A 12,887-nucleotide genomic window follows, 5' to 3' on the forward strand; every position below is an offset into this window, starting at 1 on the left:
AGGCATTGATTGCCTTAGTCGTATTTGGCACAACTTTTCAGAATTTTTGGCTTTTAATGCTTTTCAGCTTCGTATTAAATTTGGCTTTTCAACTGTTTTGATTCGAGCGCAACTGATGATGAACCTGAAGAAGATAAAATGTGCGTTTGGCTAAACAAATTGTAAGTCTGGTATCTATGATGAGTTTGTTTTAATTGTTTGACTGTGTCTGTAAATTTGCAATTCATTATTTATATGATAGAACTTTTACTAAAACCAAAAGGTTGTCATGTTTTTCAGCAACGTTGCTCTTGGTCTGTTTGTTACTTCTGATAAGAATTCTTTTGTTTTTATGCTTCAAATGTTTCACAATTTGGCTTTACAAACCTTTGTAACAGGAATGCCAGCAGGAAGACGAGAGGCGTAAGATACCAAAGGGACATTCAAACTCAAAAGTCGAAAAAAAAAATGACAACGCCATGACAAAAAAATAAAGACCAAAAGACAAACAACTATACACAAAACACAACATAGAAAACTAAAGACTGAGCAACAAAAGAACAATTCCATGATTATTTCGGCAGACAATTTTTTTTTTATTATGATGATTTACATTTTTTTTCCAGATATATAGATAATTATAACAGACCTATGAAAATCATCTAATCGCACTACACTATTGCACATATTGTCTGCCGGGTCTATTGATAAATACATGTGTATATCGGATCCCACGACCATCGACAGTCTTCGAAAGTCATCTCGGTGGTTAATTAGATGACGCATAGGCCTAAAAATGCTAATTTTTTCTAATGGAACTTTTGTAATTCTGGTAAATATTTTAGCATGTTATAAATCAAATTAGTTTGCGTAAATTTGGTGGTCATGAATTTGGTAGCTAATATCCATGTAAAGGCAACAGCAGATACATGTAAGACAGAGAGAGATAATTTTATTTGTCAATACGTTACCCATTGAAGGGCAAACTATATATATTACAATTAAATTATACATAACTTGACAAACAAACAAACTAACTAGTCATTAAACTTTTAACACAATAATGGTTAATTAAAAAAAATAATTGATCTAATAGAGTATCCCTTTGGATATTGTAGTTTTGAAGGAAATATTAAACCCCAAAAACCACAAAAATTGCTTTAGACTTTTAAAACATGGCAGAACTCGTATAAGGAGTAGATTGACGCGTTCTGCCATGTGCCGCTTTTTCTGATCGTTTTCATTAAAAAAAATCATTTAATGGGAAAACTATAGATTTGCTTACCATCTATAAATTTTCCAGTCACTCTTTTTATAGGTATAAAGAAAATTGCCAGAATTTTTAAAGTGGATAAGAATATCGACATTAAGGGAAAATTACCATAATGAGTCGATCGATATTTAAAATTTCTATAAGGAGAAATCTGAATATTTTCGGGAAAAATAGAAAGTATGTGGATTTTTAGATCTTTAGATTTAAATATTCTGAACATTTTGCCTGTGTCAAATTTTCTATATATATTTATATCTATTTTGATTAATAAGATTCAAATCCATCAAATTTTAACTTTGGTATTCAGAACTTTAGTTAATGACACATTAATGATCGCAACATCGGTATTTGAACATAAAAATGGGCGCATTCAATACAAAATTTCGTTTGTGCATTTGACTGAAAATATATAATACAACAGTTTGGTAGATAGTTATCTCTTGAGCTATTGATTCACATCTTGTTTGTAAGTTTATTAATGAAATTGTACTCCCAGTTAAGAACACACAAAGATATTTTCGCAGTCGTTTGATTGGTTAAATCATTTTAACCAAGAATGTAGAACAAATTATAAATCGACAAAAGTACTTACTATAGTACATAGTTTTGTATTTGCACATTATTATTTCAGGCGGAAACCCAGTTGAAATTAAACAAAAGAAATATAACTCTTTGTTAGAGAAGGTAAACAAGCAACATTGGTATATTTGAATTATTTACATCGGTTTCTATGGGCTTTAAAAGTTTAATAAAGGTGCTTAATTTAGGATTTTATGCATCTTATATACGTGTTTTTACTTGAATTATAGTATGGAGCTTCGAGATAGTTGTAAACTTTTAAATTATAGACACATTTGCATAAATAAAGGCAACAGTAGTATACCGCTGTTCGAAATTCATAAAACAGTCGATTGTGGCAGGGTCAAATCCTAATGGATCTTTTTTGTGCATAAGCATAAATTCCGCCGAAAAAAAATCCACAGAAAGATAATAGATTGATCTTTCTAAAGCATTGATTTGCATCTCTGCCCCCGGCGATAGTTTTTTGGGAAAAAATCCCCAAAATGGGCAATAATTGCATGGAAAAGAGATAGTCGAGTGCACCTTTTTATGTTCGGGCGTGTTTGAGTTGACTACTCTGTCTTGAAAACGGATAAAGCAAAAAATATTTGATACATCACCGCGCTTTAGATTCTATTATTTTTATGTATTTAGGCTACCAGTTGATTTGATAACATTGAAAATTCACAGTACTGAAAAAATGAAATATATGGGTCAAGTGAATACCTTTCTAATGAGTCATAAATACAGAGTAGGTATCTTAAAAATGTATAACTTCAGAAAAACGTCATTTTTGTGTATGTTATCTACGGTTATTAGTCTTCAACCTCTGATTAGTTTTAGTCTGCCCTTCCACGAAATATTTAATTATAATTTTTATAAACGTTTTTGAACTTTCGAAAATTCCACCTGACAACTTACCAGACAATAGTTTTAAGTTGACTGAATGCAGAAAAGTACATTAAATGATGCTCAATAGCTAGTAGATAAAATACAACTGGCATATAAGGAACGTTATGGTGCTATGTGGATAAATTTATCGGTTTGTAGGAGCTAAATTTAATGGTTTCCATATTTACGATTGTAAAATTTGACTGGCGTAATGGGGAGATAATTTTGACGAAGTAAAATCTTGACTGATTTGAACCTACAACTTCATTAACATGATCGATTCTTTAAATTTGATCCACATACAATGTGGTGTACTAAAGAATTATCAGAGTACCTTCGAAGATTGCTTTATTAACCTTATGGCACACACATTTATCTTGATCTTATGGCGTCTGCAACTTTGAACAATGCACCAAAAGAACTTATAAACTTTTAAATAAGACATCTGTCAAAAAGTTTATAAAATATCGAATTGTTACAAAAAGAAAATATCAGATTCAATCCAGAGGCTCGATTTTGTAAGAATTGATAAAGGATCCCTTTTAGGACCGCAGAAAAGAGATAATTTGATCCTCCAAAATACCTGGTGAGAGCGTTCGTGTAGCATTTTCTTACTACATAAAAAGTAATCATATAGACGCATTGAAAGAGCAATTGCCAGAAAATAGAAACAATGACAAAAAGAAGTTATATGTTCGAATTGACAGAGTAGTTCAAGAGGAGAAGATGTTTTGTAAAAGTTAACGGACGAAGACGGACAACGACGAAGACGATGACAGTCAGTCAGGTGATTTAAAAATGCAATGCAGGAAAATCAAAAGAAAAGCTAGATGTCATTCATTATTTACCAAAATATTTATCATGGCAATATTCTATTTCAATAAAAATGAATCGACATTGATAGTCAAATAAAAAAAAAAAAAAAAAAGCAAACAGATGATAAGATATAATGGTTGGTTATACTAAAGAAAACATATTCTTAAACAATACAATTATCAACATAGCTGTTTTTGTAAAGGATACACATAAAACGATATTAAAATGATTATAGGATTCACATTTAAATATAAAATGTTAATAATTGGAATAAACCGGCTATAAAATAAAGGGTAGAAACAAACTGTGCATCTGCATGACGTTATTATTACTAGAGTCTTTAAGATATACAGAGGTCCTTGATCCTCCAATTTATGCGTTGTAACAATCAATCATCAGTTGCTTGTCTTTTTGGTCATCTTATTTACTTGTTATTTCTTCATTACTCTCATCTCTTCAAAATATGAATTCAAAATATATATTTAACAAGGTAAATCCGCAATTTCGCTCTTTTTTTTTATCTCACAATTGCACTTTTAATCAGTTGAAGCTTTCCCTTCAGGGATACATGATAAATTCTCTGTCAATTTTCCATATCTCTGGTTACCCCTGTGTTTCAGTTACTGCTAATAAATGAAATTCATCGGAACTGTAAACATTACTTTTACATCACACTAATGTATGACAAACTATACAGATTTTGATTCAATATCAATAATTTTGAAAATGTCGAAGAATTTGATGGCGTCCTGAAAATCATCTTTAATGTGAACATTTTCCTAAAGTTTTATTAGTACCGTTTGATCTCTATTCTTCTGAGATCCCTCGGTTTTTGGAGGGGTTCGTTTTTCACTGTCTTTAATTTCCTGTGAAGTGTTTTGTTGACTTTTTGACTTGTTTATCTTTTTGTATTTTGTTTTCAAGGTGTTGTTAGTATCCCTTTGCCTTATGAGTTATGAAAATCCCTTTGGTATCTTCCACCTCTTTTTATATATCGTAATTGTAATTCTATTTGATTTTAACGTATAAGTTTTGTTTTCGGAAATCTTTTTCGGCAATTTTAATAGTTGAAAATCATGATCGTTATATCTAACAAAAAATTGAATACAATTCAACAAAATCTTCAGTTAAACTTAAAAAAAAGATCTATATTTATACTACCTGAGTGATATTCTGATAAATGTATAAAGGATATATGAAGGGTTTCATCTGTTTGTCGACATTCTAACATGTTCTTATCCATTGCATTTGTTGTTGTGTTACCTTTTTGAATCGCTTTCTAATTCTGGATTTCGGGGAGGCAAGCCAGATTGTTGGATCTCATTATCTGCTGATGCATCTGAGTACACTTCATTTTCATCAGGTTCCTGATTGTCTTCTTCTTCTTCTTCTTCTTCTTCTTCTTCTTCTTCTTCTTCTTCTTCTTCTTCTTCTTCTTCTTCTTCTTCTTATTTATATAAAGATAAATACCGTTCATTTTTGTAATTTTTCTTTTTTTTGGTGTAAGGAAAATATTTGTTTACGTCTTGACTATTTTTTTTCTCTAAAAAGACGCTCAAATAAAGAATTCAGTTGCAGGTATTTAATTCATTTGTCATTATTTAGTTTTAATGTCTTCATTTGCCTTACAATTATTTTAATCTAAATTTAACAGTGAGAATGAAGATCTGGCTTCCGAAGTAGAAATTAATGAAATTTGACAAGGGAATTGTTAGAATTCAAGGGACAAATGATTTTCAAATATTCAACAATTTAAATCAACTTTTAATAGATAACGGCATTGTATTTAAATCTTGGCCTTTGTTAAACGTGGGTTTTAATGTTGCAAATTGAGATAACAAAGAGACTCGTAGCGGAGCTGATAAACGGATATTTGCAACAGTAAAAACCAAGTTTTACGTAGACCAAGCTTCAAATACAATACGAATATCACTATTCAAATGCAAAACAAACAAATCAGTCTATTTCAGTAATTAAGTCGGTGTAAAATGTCATTAAACGAAAATTTCGCGAAATGATGTTATCGTCTGTAGCAACTTAACAAGGTGATGTAATAATTATGCTTCAAGCGTGAAATGTAAATACCATGCTTTTTTAGTCTTCTTGTACGCCCCAGAACGTTATGAAATTAGACAAAAGGAAAATTTCTAGGTGAAAAATATGTTTTTTTTTTATTTATTATTGAATAAATAACATGTCAAAACATTCCAGAATTCAAAATGTCGTCTTCACTTAGTTACAGACAGATGAGTTTATTTACAACCACTGGGTCGATGCCACTGTTGGTGGAGTTTTTATTCCCCGAGGGTATCACCAGCCCAGTAGTCAGCACTTCTGTGTTGACATGAATTATCATTGATATGGTCATAATTATAAATTAACTATTTACAAAACATTACATTTTTGAAATACTAAGGCTTTTACCTCAGGAATAGATTACCCTAGCTGTATTTGGCAAAACTTTTAGGAATTTTTGGTCCTCAATGCTCTTCAACTTCGTACTTTATTTGGCCTTTTTAACTTTTTTTGATTCGAGCGTCACTGATAAGTCTTTTGTAGACGAAACGCGCGTCTGGCACAAATACAAAATTTCAATCCTGGTATCTATGATGAGTTTATAGATAGAGGATTTTACGCTTGTTGCCATCCATTCAGAACCATTGATACAAATTAAATTTATGTTTCAAAAACATAACAATAAATTTTTTTTGAATTTCTCCTTACGTCTAACTATCCAATGGAATGTGTGTATACATAGGTAAACTTAACGAAAATTGTTGTACACAATTTTATGTTTATTATATTACTATTTTGAATGCCAGTGTCTCATCAAGTGTTACTTTCCGAAGCAAGTTGGACAAACTGTTACTGCGTTTTGCGGGAAGATGTGTGGCACTTTTGAGAAGTTCCCCCTTATCCACAACGAACGATGAGTTGTGTCGTGTTGAAATTCCCTATATTCAATAACTCTAACAGTGGACAATCCGGTGAATGTTTACATATTAGCTTGTCAGCAAACTTAGATATAGTCATGTCGCATACACTGTATTCCCGTCCTGAATATACATGTATTGCTTACTACTGCATGTTGAGCACATACATAATCATCGGAATCACATTTGGAGTATAAGGAATAATACATTAAAGTGTTTATTCAAAAGTGCAGGATAAAAACAATATTCGTACATTGAGTGAAAATATCAAATGTATTCGACCCTCCTTTTTTTTCAGTTTATATAGCTCTTCCATATAAATTTTAGATTTTCCAACATGTACGTACATTGTATATGTATTATGATCAAGGTATTTTCTGTGAATCGAAGGAATACAACTTAGTGTTCCAATGTGATTAATAAAAAAAATATATGAAATTTTATCCTTTAAAAAGAAAAAAAAGCTTTATGAAAAAGAAAATTGTGTGTTTTCGAAGAGCTTTTCTGGATTTACCTTTATCAGGAGCACTCACTCTTAGAAAACTGAAGACCAAGGATGTATAACTTTTTAGTCACACGAAGAGCTATTCGACAAAAGTGAGCTGTAAAGAACAACAAAAGTTCCATCTACATGTATGGCCAACTTTGTATGAAGAAGTTAAACCTTAGTACGAAAAACAAAATAAAATAGATATATAATGTCGCGCAAAACTATGATTACGGAACAACGACACGGAGAGCAACTGAGATGATAATTTACAAGAATACAGAATACAGTGTCTGAGACGCATACAGTAAATGGATGCTGGAATTTATTAAAAACAGTATCGAAGAATTGAATATATAGCCATCGTGTGGGCTTTGCCGTTTGTTGGATTGTGACATTTATCATAAGTACTGAAATTTTCACCAGGACGATAACCTAGATGGCGTTTGTTTTTTGTTTGTCGTTTATCAAAAATACGAAGAAGTGGTTTGATTGCCAATGAGACAACTCCCCATTAAAAACAAAAATGACATTGAAGTTAACAACTAAAGGTTACCGTATGGCCTTCTACAATGAGCAAAAACCATACAGCATAGTCAGCTATAAAAGGCAACGAAATGACAAATGTAAAACAATTCAAACGAGAAAACTAACGATCGGATTTATGTACAAAACAATAAACGAAAAATAAATATGATATACAGCAACAAACGACAACCACTTAATTACAGACTCCTTGCTTTGAACAGGCGCATACAGAATGTGGCGTGGTTTAACTAGTTTGCTGACGCAAAACTCTCCACTTACCCGGGACAGTGGTGTAACAGTACAACAACAAACAATCATGTATTTAAGACTGTGTCCGTTTTTCTGCACGGGATGTATAAATGCAAAGCTACGTTACTGTTTGAATACTAGTATACATCTAAATATTTTTTTACATTAACCCTGAAATTATTAAATAATATGCTCCTTAGATGCCAAGCTCATAGTCTTACTAATCTTTCTTATTTTTAGCTTATTCACAGACTGCCGAAAAAGTCATGAGAAACGAAGAGTTCTTTGATGTCTTCAGTAGCAATGAAAAACCTGTACAACACAAAGCAGATACATCTTACCGTCAGATCATTTTTGTGAAGTTATTTTATTTTGAAATAAAGCTTTTCTATGACGTCACAATCTAAAAGGGTCATTTAGTAAAATTTTTATGATTGAAAATAACGATGGTAAGATCAATTAGGATTAATAATTGAAATTAAATCTGACCTTACACATAATAGAATAAAAAAAATTAATCATACCTGAGTGATATACTGAGAAATCAATACATGTGGTAATGGTATTTGCTGTGTCAATAACATAAACGGTACCAACTTTTCTGCACCAGATGCGCATTTCGACAATCAATGTCTCTTCAGTGATGCTCGAGGCCAAAATATTTGAAATTCCAAAGCTTATTAAAAACATGAAGAGCTATAAACCAAAAAGGACAAAAAGTATAGCCAAAGCTGGGCAAGAAATCAGAGCTTTGCATGAGGGAGATACAATCCTTAATTTTAAATAATTTCCAAAATTTTGTAACAGCAAATTTCAATAACACAAAATCCTTATTTTCATGCCAGTACCGAAGTACTGGTTACTGGGCTAGTGATACCCTCGGGGACTATCAGTCCACCAGCAGAGGCATCGACCCAGTGGTAGTAATAACATAAACGGTATCAATTTTTCTGCACCAGATGCGCATTTCGACAATCAATGTCTCTTCAGTGATGCTCGAGGCCAAAATATTTAAAAATCCAAAGCTTATTAAAAACATGAAGAGCTATAAACCAAAAAGGACAAGAAGTATAGCCAAAGCTGGGCAAGGAATCAGAGCTTGCTGTGATTCCATCGTCGCGTCTTTCAAAGTATTTGTACAAATATCAACATTTCCATAAACATGCGATTTTTTTGGGGGGAGATCTATTTGTATTTCTTCCTTATATTGGATTTCGGGGAGGCATGCAAATTGTAAGGTCTTGTCAACTCCACTAGCGTTTTTGTTGTCTCCCTCTACCTCACAAGATTCTTGTTCTATAAAATTATAAAGAAGTGTGCTTTAGGTGATCAAATTAAAATGAATTAACGGATCTTTTCAGAGGAATATAGATGTTTAAAAACTACTATGCTAATGTCTGAACAATCAATCAACAGGATTAATTTTTTTATATTTCTATTTTAAACGCATCAGATGAGATTATTTTTGCATTCACTTACGTTTGTCTGTTTTATGAAATGTCTTTACAAATAGGTAAAACATAAATGTTTCTAATCATGATAAATATACCAATGTCTCGTGCAATGTAAGATGCCTGTTTCGCTTGCTCAATCACAAAAATACAAAAAAAAGCGTCTTTTCCATTCTAAATGAAAGATTTGTGTGACAGAATTGACCATCTTATGTAATTTAAAGTAATACCAATTTTTATTGAATAAAATAATTTTTCAAAAACAATTGGCGATCACTAAGAAAGACATTGTTTACACCTTTACGCAACAGCGGCTCATATATTAAAACTATTGAAGTTAATTATATCAAATACATAACAATTCAAACTTTGATTGTTAAGGATATCAGATTTCTGTTCTATAATGAATACACAGTCTTCTTCCATTATTTGACTCCGTAGAGCAATATACTCTTATAAATAGTTTTCATACGTAATTTTCAGACATTTCCTCTGTTGTAAGCTAAGTGAAGTGCAAACACTATAGCAAAGGTAAAAAAATATGAAGCTATGTTTTTCATAAAAATGAAATATGATGCCTGATAACAATGTCAGCTACGGGTATATATAAAGTGCGGAACGAAATAAAAACGGAATGAAAAAAACAGAACAAAAGGAAAGGAAACGGAATAAGCTGAGGCTAGTCTGAATATCAACGAATAAATACAAATATCAAAAATTATCTTAAAAATTATCTTTTTTATCATATGAATTTCCAGTATTACTGAAACACTCTGAAACTCGTTTCTTGAGAAGACATTTCTAACAATAGATATGACCTAACTTTTTATTTTAGGTCAAGTCGTAAATATTGTTCAACTTTTACAGCACACATCTTTCTTCAACACATTTCGATTACAATTTATTTGTAATGAAATTCGTGCACAACAAATAGTATATAAATATGAACAGCAAACAACCATTTGTCACCCTCAGATGATTTTGGGTGAAATACTTTCATCTCAAAATACATTTTTTTCTAGGACGTCAAAATCTAAAAAAATCATTTAGTAGAATGTTAAAGGGAAAATCCGCGATTTTTTACTTATCATCTAAATATGTTCCTCATAACATAAAAAACACATTCACAAAGTTTTAAATTTATATTGCCTCTAATAACGGAAAAAAATCAAGTATTTGTAACTTTTTTGGTTGACATACGTCATTGGGTTGTGACGTTTTAACCCGATTTAGTGAATGCTGGAAAATAATAAAATCCCTTAAAGTCTTAATCGCGTATCGAATTTTTCCGTAATTAAAAGCGCGCAGATGACCGTTTCTCGTAGCTAATAACCACAAAGGAAGAATGAAAGAAAATGAACACAGTGTAACGTTTTGCATTGATTAAATAAAAAATATTATGGTTCATATTTGCGATTTGATTTTATCTATTAATACTCATTCTCTGTAACCACTTACACTTTTTCGGCACACATAGTCACCGATCTTTCTGAAAATTGGCTGATATGTCTATCCTATAAGCCTAGTCAGAAAAATAATGCCAACCGATATATATATATTGGTTGGTTACCATGGTAGCAGCGGAGAAAGTTGGGAATTTTGAGAAAAATACAATATTTGGCGTAGTGTTGTGAAATTATGCGGCTACATCTATTAAAAAGAAACACAAAAACAATTAATTTCAGCCTTGTTTTTATCAAAAATCAAAAAAAGTTATGGGGAATCTACCTAGAAACATCTGAAATTAATTTCTAAAAAATGGTCATTGTGCAATATTCCTCACAATACGAATTATCTCCCTTTGACGGGTTACACTAATGACTGGACCAAAACGAAAATGCTCATAACTTTTTTATTTCTTAAAAAATTTGTCAAATTTGAATTGCTATAAATTAAGTCCATTTAATACATAAATATAATAAAAAATATAGAAAACTTTTAAATCTTCATAAAACGTGACCTGACCAACGCTGACAATGACAGGACCAAATGAAAATGCTCATTTCTTTTTTTTATTTCTTAAAGGATTTATGTTAAATTTGAAATATAATAAAATTTGATCATTTAATTTATAACTATAGGAAAAAATATAGAAAAAAATATTAAAAAATTCCGAAAAATTCCGAAAACGTGACCCTTCTAACATTGACAATGACCTGACCAACAACAGCAATGACCTAACCGATGAAAATTTCTGTGTTATTTTATATCATTAAAAAAAGGGGGAAAATATATGTTTTTGGGTAAAAAAAACCTTGACCTGACCAACGTTGACTGTGTCCTGATCGTTGTACTACCTAATACTTATTTATATCTTATAGGATTTGCTTAAAATTTATATAAAAAAAACCCCATTAAGATTGAATGGTAAAGTCTTTATCAAATAAAAAAAAAACCCGGGAAAACAGTTTAGGGTACTGTGACGGGCACCAGGTTATTTAAACTTGTTATGGTATTGAGTAGTATATTGTATTTTACTGTGTTGTAAATTATGTTGTATATTACCGGTTATAATTTGACAAGTTTGATCACAAATATAAGGTAACACACAAAAGGTGTGAAGTAGGCCAAAAATACATGTAAGTTGATAAATCCAATATAATTGTTTTTTAATATTTTCATAATAGTAAATAATTATTTCCACGTACAACTTAAGGCATGCCCGAGCCTTGTGTAGGATATCTTGGTAGTTTTAAATATTTTCATAAAAAAAATAAACATTTCACGGACTACTTGAGGTATGCCTGAGCCCCTGCATGCACGATTTCTTGGTAGTTTAAAATATTTTAATAAAATATAAGTAAACATATTCAACGACTTAACTTGAGGTATGCCAAATGTTCTCGAAAGTCAATACATTTATCGTTTGCTAATATGTTTGAAAAGCATTTTATATTTTCTTATTTGATAAAATTAATGGTTCAATCTAAGTGTTTCTATAAATTTGATGCAAAGCCTATTACATATAAATAGGTATAAAGTCATTTTTCCTGGTCATGATAACGGTCAGAATATAGGACAGAAAGTCACAGACAAAACGTCAAGGACAAAAAGTCACATGTATTATATGTTATAAACATTGAGTCCTGTTTCAAAGTAAAATCTATTTTTTTTTGTTAAAAGAAAGACAATATACTAATTTTGAGAAACATCTTTCTGTAATGGGCTTTCAGCATGTTCAGTGAAAATCAAATTATAGGTACATGTATATAATTCTTTTAAAGTTACCCTTTCACGGTAAAGAGTTATCATAATTTATGGTCAATATTTTTTAATTTGCTGCTAAAAATCCATAAAGATAATTGTTATTTTCTCAAATTTCAATAATCCAATGCCTAATACTAATGTTAAGATAGTGCTACCATAGGCGGATCCAGGGGCCCTAAGGGCCCGTACCCTCCTTATTTATTGGAAATATTTGGTTGATTACATATGGAATCACTGAAGCATAAATGTAGCGGGCCATCACTTTAGGCAGTCAGTGGGACCCCTTATATGAAAATTGTTCAGATGGTATATTTCCCCCTACTGCTCGTTTTAAGACCCGCAACCACCATCTGACAGATTTTCCGCGGGTCCTCGTAGGGAAACGAATCTTTTTGGAAAATCTCGAAAATTCCTCCCCGGCCAGAACGGCAAACAAGAAATGTGTCGGATGGATAGCAGGGAACATCGGGTCAACGGCCGACAGTACCCGCCCTTGTTGGTTACGCCCATTG

At 31.5% G+C, this 12,887-nt stretch overlaps 1 long non-coding RNA gene across 1 annotated transcript; it reads right to left on the bottom strand.

The window, feature by feature from the left end:
• Nucleotides 1-911: 911 nt before the first annotated feature.
• On the bottom strand, nt 912-5,386 carry LOC127721019 (uncharacterized). Its single transcript, XR_007991037.1, has 2 exons — nt 4,784-5,386; nt 912-3,974 (listed from the first exon to the last, which is right to left on the bottom strand). It is a non-coding gene; the product is annotated as an uncharacterized LOC127721019 (long non-coding RNA).
• Between the last annotated feature and the right edge of the window lie 7,501 nt (nt 5,387-12,887).

Source organism: Mytilus californianus, unplaced genomic scaffold (genome assembly GCF_021869535.1).
Source record: "Mytilus californianus isolate M0D057914Y unplaced genomic scaffold, xbMytCali1.0.p SCAF_11, whole genome shotgun sequence".
In the NCBI taxonomy this organism is placed as follows: domain Eukaryota; kingdom Metazoa; phylum Mollusca; class Bivalvia; order Mytilida; family Mytilidae; genus Mytilus; species Mytilus californianus.